A 15,921-nucleotide genomic window follows, 5' to 3' on the forward strand; every position below is an offset into this window, starting at 1 on the left:
CATAAACAAGCTACGTTTTCTATTTTGATGAGGCAAAAAATGTAATGAAGTTTGTGGGCCAAATGTGTTCCTTAATAGTGTGGGGAGTTGCGAGATGGTGTCGTTACATGGGTGCTAGATATCGGCTAGTGACAGATGTAGCCTCAGTTCCGAGTCCACCAGATGTGCGTGAGTACGTCACTCGATAGGGCTGCCACGGACGGGTCCACATGTGGCGCCCAGCACGCAGGAAATGTCTATTTGTTTCCTGATTACATTATCACATTGTAATTATGAGAGAGGAAATTGGAGACCCACGATTGAGTCATTGAGAGAATTTTAATAGAACTGGAATTACTTAATGAGCTTCGGAATGAGGCAAATGTATGAGAAAATGCCTTAATTAGGAGGTCCTTAAGTACGGATCGGGTATTTGTGGAAGTGTCAAGTATTTGGCTCCTTTTAATATTTTTATTTGGACATAGCACCCATTTATTGGCCCATTAGTTAACGACGAAGTACTTAATTAGTATAGAAGTTTGCATGAAGCTAAGAACGGATAACTAAAGGTTATTTACGTTCAATAAAGTTTATATCTCCATTATTTTTTGTATTTGTGAAAAATGTGTTTTTCAAATATGTTGTGCATTCGCATACATTCAAGGTAAATTAAAAGGGTACCATAGAAAGAAGTCATAATCAACCAGAAATATGACTTCAGAACCTTTAGTTCATGTTGTTTGGCAGTTTATGAAATCTTTTTGATAGAAAGCGTTTAAGAATGTAAACTAGGGAAACCTAGCGACCCATTACACTCTTTTAAAAAAAATAAACAAATATGGTGCTGTCTTAATGAAATAACAATCACACTACCTTACATGGTCACATTAGAAAACGCATCTTGCGCCAATTTGTCTCGATCGAGCGTCAATTAATTTGCGACAATTAGAAATTGTAATTAAATATTAAAGTGGCAATTAAAACGAGCCGGTTACGTATGACAAAGTAATGCAGTATGTCTGTATGTCACAACAGCTAAGTGGGCGTAATTAAGCGAACTTTAAAGAAAACGCGGCGATAACGAAGTCGTTCTGTCAGATGTACCTATTACCAAAACAAATCCCAAATATAGAACATTTAACCACTAAATATCAGTGACGTGGAAACTTGTATTTAGCTAGCTGCGTGCTCCATTTACGGTTACAGAAAAGCCGAACATAATCTTACACAAATACCGCCCTCTCGATAAGTCACCACACATGGCGCGACTCCGAGCTAAGTATACGGCTACGTTCTATTTTGATAGTGGGGAGGAACCACCCCTGAAGTATAAATATTATAATGACAACGGCACGGCTGCCACGTGGTCGGGGACCGCTACACCGGAAATATCATCGCGATATATTTTGAGAAGAGCGCCCCCTGCGACGCATCTCAATCATCCACTAATAAGCAGACGGAAGGAAAGTTATATAGACAAAAGTTTAAAAATAAGACAGCCAGGAATAGATCGAAAGGTGAGCTTGAGCGCGCCGGCCCCACGGGTTAAAAATACGTGCATGTGGCGACGCCGAGCGGCCTACGCGCGCCCTAACGCCACGCACCGCCGCCGCACCGCCGCCGCACCGCCGCCGCCCGCGCCACGTTACTCCACTTTATACTTTATTCTCATTCCTATAAATTATATTCAACAATAAAATATTACACATAAAAGTTTGTTGAAAATGAAATGTCGAAAACTGCGATAAAATTGGGATGACTCTACGAAAAAGAGTGCTGATGAAGTAAAAAAAAATAAAGATAAAATTTTTAAAACTAAATTATCTGTGTTTTGTGTTAAACATGTTAACTAATAGAATATCAGTTGAAAGCGACGACAAGCTAATATTTCTGACAATCTCTTTATCTAATGAACATTTGCATACTATCTAATCTAGATCTGTTTTTATCTGGAAACGATGCAACATTTTGAGAAATTAGCATCCAAATGTGATACCAGAAGCATGCAATAACAATTATTAGTTTAGTTTGCTCAATCGAGACCTCAACTTAGAAAATATATGGAGGAACATAATTAATTTTGAAAAAAGCTGACACACTTTGTGGTTAGTCGAATAAAAACATAAACGAACATTTTAATGGGTTGTCGTGTCACAATTCGAATGAAAGTGCATGTGATCACCTTATAGTGGTGTTGTTATGTAAATGACCAAGCTTAAACACATCAAAGAAGAGTGTTATTTAAATGTATCAGAGTGTTAATGGCTCTAGCTGATCCAATTAAACTTCAATTCGTGCAAGAAATTACACAAGCGAAGTATACAAATGTTCATAATGAAATAGATAGACCATTTACCTAGTTCTTTCGATACAAAAACTGTGTAACTATGTGTTACTGAGCATAAAATATATCAAATTGAAACAGCCTCAATTACGAGCAGTAACATAAAGTAAAGGTAACATGTGTTAGAAACATTAACGCACTGAAGCATTGTTGTAATGTTGTCATTAAGAAATTAGGCAATCATGTAGCGCAGGCGGCGCGGCGGCGCGAACCATATCTACGCGAACTCATTTTGTATGAAATTAGGACAACGCGCACAGTATCGAACACGCCGAGATAGTTTTATAGGTCGAGTTTAGTTTTATATTTATAAATGGATAATAACACGCATCTTGATATGTTTATTATGTTTTATAAACGTTTTTACATGATTGAGAAATGTTATTTTGATACAGAATAAACGTAAAACTGGTACATTCCCGGCTCGTTCCCGAGTCGTCGATCTCGAATCAACTTCGTGGAAGTAACAATTAGAAAAATTCAAAGAAATCGTATCATTGTTCTAGTTTCTAACTAGTTTTAGACAAATTTTACGAGGTGCCAGACCGTGTTGATCATTTCTCGTATTATTAGCGTCCAGAACTTCGATACGAAATCCTTGACTTTGACACAAAATACATTCTATTTCAGTTTTCATATTTGACCTGAAAACATGGAAACTAGATTCTAATTTTAATTTCAGACGTTTATATCTTTTTATATACGAGTGGAAAAGAAAGCTAAATGAGACAATTTGGAAGCCCACTATGTGTGCTATGAAGCTGTGCTACGAGGATATGTTACTATTTCTACTGATACTAAGCTATATAAGATGCGCCGCTGCAAAGTAGCTGTGCAAAGAAAATGCGCTACTCGAGTATGCGATGTATCGATAGTAGGGAAACCATCCAAAGCATACATCCATAGCGCGCATCTTTCCATATAAAAGACATATCTTAGTTGAAGCCGTTTACACCAGTGCTAAGCTATGTGCATCAATGAATATAATTGGTGGATACCAGACGCATCCACAACAACGTAGCATAGCACACCCTTGATGAAAAAGCACCGTAAAGCGTGCATGCTATAATATAATCTAGAATGCACCCTATATTATTACAGGAGGCAGATCTGACACGCCGATCTGATCTGGCATTTGAAAGGCATTCAATGCTCAGGACTATCTCTACTATATGATTGTCCATACAATTAATTTGCCATCATGACTTCCCTTAACCTCTTTGGGCAAAAACCTAGATGATGAAGAAAGTGGAAAAATTTAACCAGCATTTCTAAGAGACTTGTTAATACAGGCTTTTGGACTGGGCACACAGAAAACCCTTTTCTTTTTAAGGGGGGAAAATCATCCAATGACTTCTCTCACCAGGGCGAGGCGAGAGGGAGTGTCAGACTCTTACTGACTAAAAACCACCCCATTCCTACTCCTGCCTGTCCAGCCAGAGCCTCGGTAAACCCGGTAAATCCACATTTCGAAACGGTCGGTCTAATATAGGGGTTTTTGATCAAAGTTTTTTTCCAATAAGTCCAAAATAAATTACTTACAGCATTGTATAATGCAAAGGTGCAACGTACCGCGTTTAGATGAAAGAAAGAGAAATTGATCGTGCTATTGTACCACACAATTGTAACAAGGCACCTGGTCGAAGGTTTTTGCGAATTCCTTTATTGGCAATATTCATTGTCTAAAGATCAGGGGCAAGAGAATGACAATACTTTAGTCCCTGCGTTTGGCGCATGTTTGGCAGTCAATTTACCAGCCCCTTTGTTGCGAAACCTTTACATAATCATAAATCATAATATACTGTCTTTGTCGCACATAATACATATTGCAGGACCGAACAGGACGTGCAGAAGTATATAAAGTTTGGTTACATTTATTTTGATTATTAAGCGTTACAAGAAAGAGGATGGTAAGGTAGTCTAGTTAGTTGAAGGCAACACCAATGCTTGATTGATATATTTTATTTTGTAAGTTACGATTGTTCTAAGTCATCTTACTTTAATCGTCATCCTGCCCGCGATCACTTCAAATTGACACAATTCGTATATGTTTTTCAACATAAATCTTGTTCTTATATGATCCCTTTCATTACATAATAAGCTAATTTTTTCTTTGCTTATCCTCTTTCTATAACCATTAGACCACCGTAGCAAGATAGAATAGTCACAATTTTTAAAAAGAACAGTTGCTTTCGCCTCCACTCAAAATTAAGTATAAACCATCAATTGTCCATGTTTAGAAGAATACAATTATAACAGGAATATACAAAAGAAACGTTAATTATGAGGAATGTTAGCTTCAATAGGATCCCACCATTTCCCCCCTTGTATAATCAATTTGTCGCCACGCTCTAGCGCAGGCTGGTGCAAAGGGTGATTTTATCAATCTACGACCATTACACACTACTTCCTCAGATTTATAGGTATCTATTGTGATAATGATAGTCATAAATAACAAATAAAATATAAACTCCAGTCATTTTATAACTTTTAAGAGGATATAAGGCTTATTTCGTGTTAAATGGGGAGTCTTTGCAGGTACTTTTCGCACAGTATTTTATTGACGTTTCAACCAAGTTGTCCGTAATCGTGGTCAGAAGACTGACTGAAGACTAGTCTACACAATAGTAGAAGAAAGTCAGAAGTATAGACAATTCGACCTAAATCAAGCATAGAATTTTGTGCACAAGAGATGCGCCTGAAGCTACAAATCTGTTGTGAGACGATGTTCGATATATCGAACCAACTTTATTGGTGAGCATTTCTCCAATGAGAAAGTTCTAAACTTCTCATCTTTGGGTCATAGAACACATCATTTAAAAGGAACCGATGGGACCAATATGATGATTGATGGACCCTTATCTTGGTGATATAAAGAAGTTTTGAAGAAATCAGAGCTCATTAAAGCATTAGCTCAACAATTGTCAGTGCTACGTCACTGAGTTTTAAATAGTATTCGCCTCTTTATCCAATTGAAGTCCTTTTCTCTATTTCTTACTCTCTTTAGATGGCCGAAAAGGAAACAATTTGTCTCCTACTTTAATAGTAACGTTTTAATGCAAATCTTTTCAGAACTAAGACAGTTTATGTGTTGCTGAAATTAGTTACCTTAATATGGATATTTTTTCACTTTTATGGACGTATGTTGTTGGTATGCATAAGAACTAAAGGCCCACAAGAGTTTACTAAAATTTGGATCTCATCGACATAAGAGGGTGTACCATAATACCCATGTTTGGCAGGTAAGTTGGAGATCACAGTTTAACTTTGGGCCAAGTTTAGCTTTATTAGAGAGCGCTGCTGCCTAGGACCTGCTTTAGATTTCCCCCGAGTATAAAATAGGAGTGGCAACTAGATGTTTATTTAATTTCCGTGTTTTGTGACAAAAATGAAGCGTATTTTTAAACCTGGGTCCAACCGACTTGCTGTGCGCTTACCATTGTTAAGCAAGATCCATTTCACAAGTAACGATGCGTTTCAGATTATCTTCATTTGTATGGCTGTTGACCAGTGCAAAGCACAAACCACGGGGTTCATTTTTCAGGTCAAAATTTTCAGAACGGTAGCGGGGAAACCAATAATGGGTGGTGCGTTCGTTTGTAGTGTTCGCTCCGTAACCGTCGTTGATGTTGCGTGTGCTGCTACATCGTGCAACATCGGTACTCATACTCCATATTTACTCGTATTTTAAACTTATCCCTCATGACGAAATATAATCATGTGTTTAAAACAAAACGCTAACAATTAAACAAATGACGATTATAGAAACAAATCACTTTTTAAAATAAAATACATTTGAAATTAGAATTGTGAGCCAAAAAGAAATATTTGATTTGAAATGGCCAGCACGACAAAGCGGTAATGTCATAGGTGACCTATTATATCACTTTTTTTAATTGAAGGTGATCCTCATATCCAACTACTACCTACTCCTGGAATTTCCCAGTTGAGTTTCCATTTTGTAATTGCACATCCACCGATTAATTCCTTTATACACACAGGCACACAGCACAGGACACAGTTTTTAGGTTTAATATTGTATACATATTGTTTACTAATTGCTGACCGTGCGATTATGGCCGCACTATGACTCGTGTCGTGGGAGCTTACATTTTCCCATATATTAAATATAGCTGTAGCCAAACAAACTATGTATACGGAATTTTGGCGGAAGAACATTAATCCGTTGCCTGTTAATTTAATTACGCGTTTATTAAATATTTAAATTGTTGTAGTTTAGATTTATAACGTAGTATAATATCGCTTGTTAATGCGAAGATACAAATAAAAGTTGAATTTCAGTATTTAGAATTTATTTTTCGCTACTTTTGTTTGTTAAATTTTTAAGACGAATTAAATAGCGAAAGAGTAGTGGAATGTAGCATTTTCTTAATGATTAATTTAGCTTATTTTATGATGCATTAAGTGCTATATTTATGGCGTAGTTATTATGAAAAAAAAGCAATGTTGATAGAACAAATTAGCAGCAATACAGCCTCAAACAGCTGTGAAGACAAGTAGACACTGCAGGTGGACAAAGTACAAGATTGGTATTGTTGTGATAAGTGAGATGTGGCCATAGTGTCGTTTTGTCGACGGCAGGTAACATAATAATGATCTCAGATGCCGCCCCACAGCGCATGATATTTAATATCGTTAATCATATGAAGCGCGACCTCTTTGTAACTCTTGTTATGGTTTATTTCTTAAAGTTCAAACATTCAACAGACCGAATCAAAGAAGGCGGTCCCATACTAAGTGATATTTACATTTATTCAAAACCAATACATAAACAACTACCTAATATAACCAAATTGTATAGAATACTCAATTATACTTATTTTTCAAACATTTAGGCACCAACTTTTATAACGTTTATTTAAATATTTTGTATATAAATCAAGTACTATTCATTAGTGTTGCTGTCTCTTTGCGTCGCAGTGAACCGGATTTTTTCCACAAGTATTGAATATGTCCTTTTGTTCTGAACACCATATTAATGTATCCAGGCTGCGCGTGAAATTTAAAGTATTCTGTTCTCACGGAAACTAAGTCCCACACAAAAGGTACGATTTTCAAAATGTAAGTCAAGGATGATTAGTGTTGCGATGTGTCTAAGAACCGTGGGAGAGTTACTCATCCCGCACTTTGCGCCGCTACGTGACTAATGCCCAGCTGCTAGAAAAATTGTTGTCAATAATAATTGTGACCTTTGAAAAGGAAGAAAAATAATGAGTAGTAGTAGCGAGCTAGGAAAGCGAGCCCCGCCCCGCCCGCTCCCACTTATATTATTTATACGTGTTTCATTCATCTTGTCTCTACAAGAACGACATTTTATCTGTCTTTGTTTATGCGCGGCTCTCTGCATTTTGATGTCTTTTTTTCTATTTAGGTATCTAGTATTCTATTTATTAGATAAGTTGGTTTTGTGAACAAGTTTTGACATCGAGTTACGACTTTGGAACGGGCACTAAAAGCAAGTAGCAGATATTGCGCACTCCGTTATACTCATAGTTTCGAAACGGTAGAGATAAGAAAATTAACACGTATCTCCTAATATTCCTATCTATAGCATTGAGATTCAGTTTTTGTTAGAATCACTCGAAGTAATCTGTGGCTAGTGCGCAGTACCTAAGTACATCGCCGCCGTCCATTGTGGCGGCATGCGGCAGCATTGTGTGAGTAGTGAATGTAGACGAAGGAGACCGCGCGGATGTAAACAGACTTAGTGAGGTTCATTCAATTAGAGCCAGGACACTCGGGAGTGGGAGTCAGGGGACGTCATTGAAGGGCCGATGGTGGCGCGGGGCGCGCGGCGCGGGGCAGCCGGGAGCAGGAATATTCAAAGCGTGAGAACGCCGCGCGACCCGCATGCCGCGACTTCACATATCTCACGCGCAACCTCCACGCCCGTCCGTCACGCCAATACCGACTCTACCCACCACATGTAAGGTTGCGATTCGGTTCCAGTCCGATTGTGGTTATCGCTTGGAACATCGAGGACAATACTTTTCTAGTTTAGGTACGGCGGTGTCGGCTGGCATTGGCCTGGATACTGCCGATGAGTGTGCACGTCCATTCGCTACTTATTGCCGCGAGAAGGACTCCTAATACTGCTTTGGAATGTCTCAGATATACAGACGATACGAATTTGCAATACCTTGTTTCATTATGTTAACCTAATCTACTTTAGAATACCTCGTAATCTTATTAGTCACAATGACTTCGAATGTACTAAACTCCTTTAATAGTCCCGCGAGTGCCTGATCTACCACAAATCATATGGGCTACAGCGACGGCTGTGTCTACGTCAAACTCGGAGACTACAATAACGATTGTTTTATTGGTGGAACGCCATCTTTATGTGGCCGTACATAGTAGGCGTGTCATAAAACATTTTCTTTCGGCCCCAACAAACGAGCTAATCTTATTTTTGCGGTGAACTCAACGGCCAGCGTTCCTGGAAAGACAATATCTGGGAGGGTCACGGGGCGGGCGTCCCTGTGTCCGCGACGCTGTCAGCTCCACTCACCTTGACGCAGCGCCGACTTCTTAATATAGGCATGGCAGTGGCGGCGGTGGCGCTAAGGCGAGCTGCTGCAGAAGTAGTTGGCGAAATGGGGAAATTTGGCGTGGGGTCAGGGGTGCGGCGCGCCGGCGGGGGCAGGGGGTCGGTTTCGGCGGGCCCCCGGCGGCCGTCGACCTCGTGAAAGGCGCGCGCCGTCCGCTCGCCTTTTTACGCGCTCTTTCCCGCGCCGCGCGCCGCCGCCGCCGCCAACCCCGCGGGCCCCCGGCGCGGTCGCCGCCCGCAGATAGCGAGCCAGCCGCGACCAACCGATTCACTGTCTGCACCGCTTACATATATTTCGCATATACAATTGCCATAATATGCACAATTCTTAGTTGGGCGCATTTTAGCGATCAGATAAGTAGCCATACGTAATAAATACTTAAGTGATTAATGCCTTAACATTTTTTTCAGATTTGTTTTGAAAGATCAAGATTTGATTAATGTATTCGCTTTTGGTGCGATTCTTGCTATCGGGTCGTATCTGGTTAATTGGTCGAGGAAGATTCTAATTCGTCTTGTTTAGTGATGGTGTGTATTGTAGACATTCTCATTGTAAGGGACGTGTAAATGGTTTACGATTTGATACTTTCAGGTGGCGTGTTTTGATTGAATTGTACCTAAGTACTTAATATTTTTATAATATCATTTTAGTATTGTCTTAAATCGACAAGTAGCAATCTGTAATAATCCGTAAAAATATAAATGAAATGAAAGTAATATTTACATGTAGGTGAGAGTAGCGGGCCGCGCGTTGGTGCCCCCTGGCCGCCGCTCCGCCGCCGCTTCGCCCTAATTAAACAATAATCGAAAAACTACAATGAACGGGCGCGCGGCTCCGCGTCCTCGGTGTCCCGCGCCGCGCCCCGCGCCCCCCGCCAGTGCCGCGCCGCACACCCGCGCACCCCCCTCACCGCACTCCCGCGTGACGTCACCATTGCACTCCTCATTATCGCCTCTCGACTCGAAGACACACTCACTAATAGATCCGACCGAAATATTCAGACTGGTTTTTTGTCAGATTTGTCTGCGAATTCGCGATGTCCATATCGATGAGAACGCCGACTCTATGCGCCCGCGCACTCTATAGTTACGCTAGGAGATTGCACTTGATGGAACCATCGTTGCACTCTCCACTTTGATATTTTGTGGTTTGGATGGGTAGTCCACCCAGGCCACCCTCACACTGCGAGTCGCACTCCAGCAGTTAGCGCGCTACAATTACAAAGTCGTCGCTACATTATTTATATTTTCCGATGAATTATGTAAAGTTCCTTTTTATTGTACGGCACGTTCCGCCTCTGGTATCGGCTATTGATTTCTATTAATATTATTGGTAGGAACCAGATCTCACTACAGTCACAGATGTGATAAGCAGACTCGGAATGAGTGATATAAATGTATGCAAAATCATATTCTCAAACTAAAATCAAGAAGAAAATGGCCAATGGTTGATCCTATAACCATAAATTATTATTGGAATATTATTTAAAATCGTTGCTCGAAGAAATTAACATGTTGAATAAAATAAAAAAGTGAATTATTTAGTTAGGCAAATTGGGTAGACCGGCTCGAAGGTCACATTATGACGGCGTGGAAACAATGAATGAGATTGGCTCGCAATACTTGTCTTGGCTGGCTGCTTATGGACGCTATAGTACCGAGCTACCGACCGGCGACTGACGACGCTGACGAGTTGGCGACCAGCGACCAGCGACCGCCACTCGCGAGGTTTACTTCGTTAATCATTCCGTTACGTCACTCGGCTCGGGGGTGTCATCACAATGCGCCCGCAGACTGTTCATGTGTAACTACTGTGTGAAACCTCACGTCTTAATTTATTATCGTGTACATAGAGATTATATGAAAAGCGTGTTTGTTTGTCGACGCTGGGATTTACGTAGTGTCGTCACAGATACAACGATGACGCAATCCCAACTGTCATGTATTCCTTGTCGCGGCGGTGCGCCTGCGCACACTGCTATACGCATTAGTATTGCCGGGCCCGATGGCTCAGTTGTAATGATTTAATTACTGTAGCAACACAATAATTTTAAACAACTGTGTGACCACCGCAATAAATAATGAAGGGTGTGAATCTAAATCACGAAATAGACGAACGATTCAAATTAACTTGAGAAATGTATTTGACATAGATACATATACAAATACATACATATACAATATCTAAAGGCATGATGTCATCACGGTCTAAATGGATGCAAATGAATCGATTTAATTATGTATTATAATTAAATAATTAATGGAAACCATGACCACTCTAAATTATTTCGTGAGGTTTTATTTATTTATAAACATTCGGTTTTATATAGGGATTGGTTTGAATGAACTGAAAATTAAGAAAAAGCAATTAGACCGATTTAAAATTGATAGACAGAGTCAAACGTTGTCTTGTAATATTTGTTTTAGCTTAGGTATTATATTTCTCTTCCGATTCTACATATACTACATAATGTTGTACAAACGAAAATCGCTCTTATTGCTCTAATAATAGAGTTCATTTTCAATTTATATAAATACTGATAAAACTTCATCAGATTGAAAAGGTGATGAGTGTTGTTAATCAACCTTATTTTAATCATTTTCCATTGATTTAGTTTTTAAAATTAATTATATTATGGCAACTTGACTATATCAGGCTTTCCCGATCTATCAATTATTTCAATCGATTTTCAGTCCTATTTCAGAAGAAATAGTGTTCAAAATCAAATAAAGAAAGTCATTCAGGTGTCTTCTGGAAATCGTATATTGGTTTTAAAGGAATAGCATTATATTAGACGTAACATCACGCTTTTTATTCTGAAAGGATAGACAGTGGTATTGTTACAAAGCACTTTTCGCCAATCCTATAGAGGATGAAGCTATTACCGTGTGATGCCGGCAGAGTAGACTACATTTATCTCCAACCCTACTCTTCTAGCGGGTACCATAAGAAACTCGCCAAATTAAATAAACATGGTAAATATCCCGTAATAAGTTCTAATAGTACCATAGGATCTGACCAAGGGAACCATATATTTGAAAGAGATTGATTGCATGGACAGCATCTGAATATTTTAACTTGTGATTTCCAAGTCACATACCAAATGTGGCATAATCCAGATGAGCTGAGTATTTACTACACTAGCTGTAGATGATTCAGATACAATACCAGCGTAGTATTGAATTAATTTATCGTTAAACCATACATAGACAACGATTCGATCAACCATCTGAGTTTCAGAGCAAAAGAAACACTGCTCTACATAGCATAGCTTAATGCTTATTGTCAATGTAAATTGAATCTTCACAGATTGAGATTAAAAGTCAATTTCCTGTTTAGCCATAAGTACTTTAGTTTCTCAGTACTGATCAGTGGCAGAAGGTATGTCTAGGAATCGGCTATCATCGATGACGTCACAAGATACATTGTTCGTCGTTCATAACCTCGGCTAGGCCGTTGATCTACATCTAATACGTATCTAGACGGCCAGTACGCTGGAGTAGAAATAGATATGTAGAACGCTGACGCTGCGTACCAATGACTAAAACGTTTTTATGTACTTATGAGTCAATGGTATATAGATGTTGTATCGTCGATTAGCTTTGGGTTTGTAGTCATAATAAACTTTCAGTGGTTTATTTCATGGTACAGAGTTTAGTAAGATGTCAAGTAAAGCTTTGTAATGTTTGTTTATCCATTTACAGCCAAAACAAAGGTAAGAACTCCAGAAAACAGGCACTAGATACGCGACTGTTAATTTTAATAATCTTAATATGGAAAACTTTGGTTTATTTCCTGAAAGCTAAATGTTGACAAGCAATTCATGTTTTTATTTCAATCAAACAATCACTAAAAAGTGCTGCTGAATTTCAAGACCTACTAGCCGTTAAGATGGTGGAAAATAAAATTTCTTTTTCAGGAGGAAAATGGACCACACTTTATCTATTGGTAGTAATGAGACTTGGAATGAATTGGTAGTAGTTCAGAGTATGTTTTAATAATGTGTATTCTAACGTTTGAACTTAGTAACAACTTGTAAGTTGTCTAATTCATACTTGAAGCCAAAGTATGTACCTCTGTAAAAACGGTGGGGTTCGTGTGTGTGACGCACTCGCTGCGTATGTCTGCGCAATAACGTTAGACCATTGCTTATTTTATATTTACCACATAACTAACCTTACATCACACGTTTCTGAAATGTTTAAACGCGATGATTCCCTTTAATTGCGTCATTGGGCCACAAAAATGTGGTAAAGTAGACCTTATGTGCTCGCAACGTGACATTTATCATGCTTTTAGATTATATAAATTTTGTGAGAGGTTCGATATAATTAGTGATGGGCAGTCTCGAAAATTGTCGTATCACGATAAGACATTGGAGTCACAATTCGTACATGCCGTGTAAACATTCCTCCAGTCATGATTGGAAGAGGATCTGGTCGCAAATTGATGGAGCCTCGTGTCTGACTTCGGTACCTACCTACAGGCGATCTGTTGCGTATCTCATTATCACCTCTGATAGTTTTTAGCGCGGAGGCCCCGACCGAGCATTCAGTCGATTTTGACGTCACATCGTATGTACCTACATTTACATTATGTCTGTGAATTTCATCACGATGCTGTCTAGAAACTGCTGTCGAATTCAAAAAGTAGGTTTTACTTGTAGACTCATGCAGAACGTTTTTTAGTACCGGCTCCAGATCACTTTATCACAATTCATTGTCTATTATTATTATTTATTTTTTAATTATTTGTTTATTGATACAGAAAATGAGAAGGTTTTCGTTAATAACGACATTTCAGGGCTTTAAATATTAATAAATTAACTTAATCACGTCGTGAAACTCAATACAGCGGATTAATGATGTTCGATGCGGTATAAAACCCATCAAAATCGAGAGGGTAGAATGGTCGTAAACTATCAAAGAGTAGGTAGTTTTCCTATTGGCGAGAACGACTCAAATATGCAAAGTTGAAGGCTAACATATACGCCCGAAGTTATAATTAGTAATGAAGTATGCAAAGAGAACCAAATCGGCTCGTAAATATTCAACTGAACATCGGTCTTCAATAAAACGGTTTGACGTATAAACTAATAACATCACGACTATTTTTCCCCGAAGAAGTAGGCAGAAGTGTAAATAGTACACCCACTAACACCGATTATGTCGTAAGTCCCACGTATGAACGTGGGGTGCATGGAGGCGAGCTTATTGCGATATTCTGGGCATAAATCCAGATTTCGTTTTTACTGTCGTAGATTTTGCTGTCGAAAGACGTCATAACTTAATAATACTTTCCAATCACATTCATTTTCTTGGCTGGATATTAAATAATTGATTCTACCGATCCCATTATAACTCATTACATACTACATTTTCGTTTAACAATAACGGTTATGACATATCGATGGGTGCCTAAGACGATTTCGCAGGTTCTGTATTATCAGAGATACTAAGGACAGGAAATAATGCCAAATTTCGAAAATGTATGCCTTTAAAGAACTAAACTATAAAAAACTGCGCCTCATGCTCTAACTCCACGTGGTGTGGAAATTAATTTTCCTCCTAAATGTTTATTGAAATGAACTTTGTGGTACCTTGGCGCCAAAACTACTTATTTTAGAAAAAAGCTGTCGAAATATAAATTGTAGAAAATTATGCCTAGTTTAATTTTGTAGTCAACGTTTTTCTCGTAAAATGCACAATTGAACAGATATTTTTAAATTAGCGTTTTTGGCGGCCTTTTTTCCAAGATGGTGGCGCGAGCGGTTCACGTACGAGGAAAGAACACATCAAAATCTACAAAATTGCCAATTTTCAACACTCTTGGAAAACAATCCAGGCAACCCCCACATGTCCGCCTTAATGATCGAACTAAGCCTAAAACTAGGAGCAATTATCTGAAGTTTTGACAACTAACGATGGAAGACTACTTTGATTATTTGCCTTTATATTTTTCTTACGATTAGTAAGACCTATAACGTGTTTTTTTTAAGGGGGAAAATCATTCAATAATTTCTCGCGCCTTGGGCGCGGTGAAAGGGAATAAAAACCACCCATCTCTGCTTCTGCTTTTCGAGCCATAGCTACGGTAAACCCATTGAACCCCATTTGTGGTAGTCTGATGGCTACCTATAACATGTTGGAGTACGCAGTTTAAATGGTTCAGAATTACTAGAGAGCACTGCTGTCCGGTCTCTGTCCGAAGAATATGGCCAATCAAAATCAAACACCATTTACAACTTAAGCCCAATAAATGTCGCTTAAACATTTTCCTCGTTCTATGCTCGCCAAGGTATTCCATATAACGTGTTGCTGCCACTCATGCGCATGTACGGACACCTCCGCCCTTCAGGGAGGCAAAGCGTGACGGTTACAAGGAGTCGGTTACAAAGGGCTCTAATATATGGCGACACCGACATGAGATCCTAATATAGATTAATTGTTTAACTGACTAGAACAAACATTTCATTAAGGATGTGTTTATCAGAGCTTGCTACTACGCCACTGCTACGCTTTACATTTAAATTCCTTCTAACTTTGTAATTTAAACGAAAAGCCATATCTATGTTCATGTACACGCTTAAAGCATGTATTTTATTATCCTAAGAAAAAGTAAGATGGATTTTTTATACGGCCCAAAATATGTGAAAAGCCTCCAAAGCGTCTCTGTGCAAAAAAGCTATTAAAACAAAAGACATCAACGCATTTTTCGCGTAGCAAATGTTTTCCAGGTTGTTCTAAAAACATAGATTTTTATTTATTTCGTTCATAGTTTTAGTTTTTTTAGATAAGGATTTAGAATAAACAATTAATTATATTATTAATCAAAATCAATTAAAATAGTAATCGATCGATATTGAGAAAATGAACGATTCAGATTTGAGATACATAATTAAGTGTAGGTAATGCTGGTTATGCTTAATTAGGGCAATAAATTAATTGCGATTCTAAATGAAATTTATTATATAGCGACCAAGAATTTATCGTCGACCGTTATTACCCCCTTGCAGCACAACATTTT

Source organism: Spodoptera frugiperda, chromosome 4 (genome assembly GCF_023101765.2).
Source record: "Spodoptera frugiperda isolate SF20-4 chromosome 4, AGI-APGP_CSIRO_Sfru_2.0, whole genome shotgun sequence".
NCBI lineage: Eukaryota > Metazoa > Arthropoda > Insecta > Lepidoptera > Noctuidae > Spodoptera > Spodoptera frugiperda.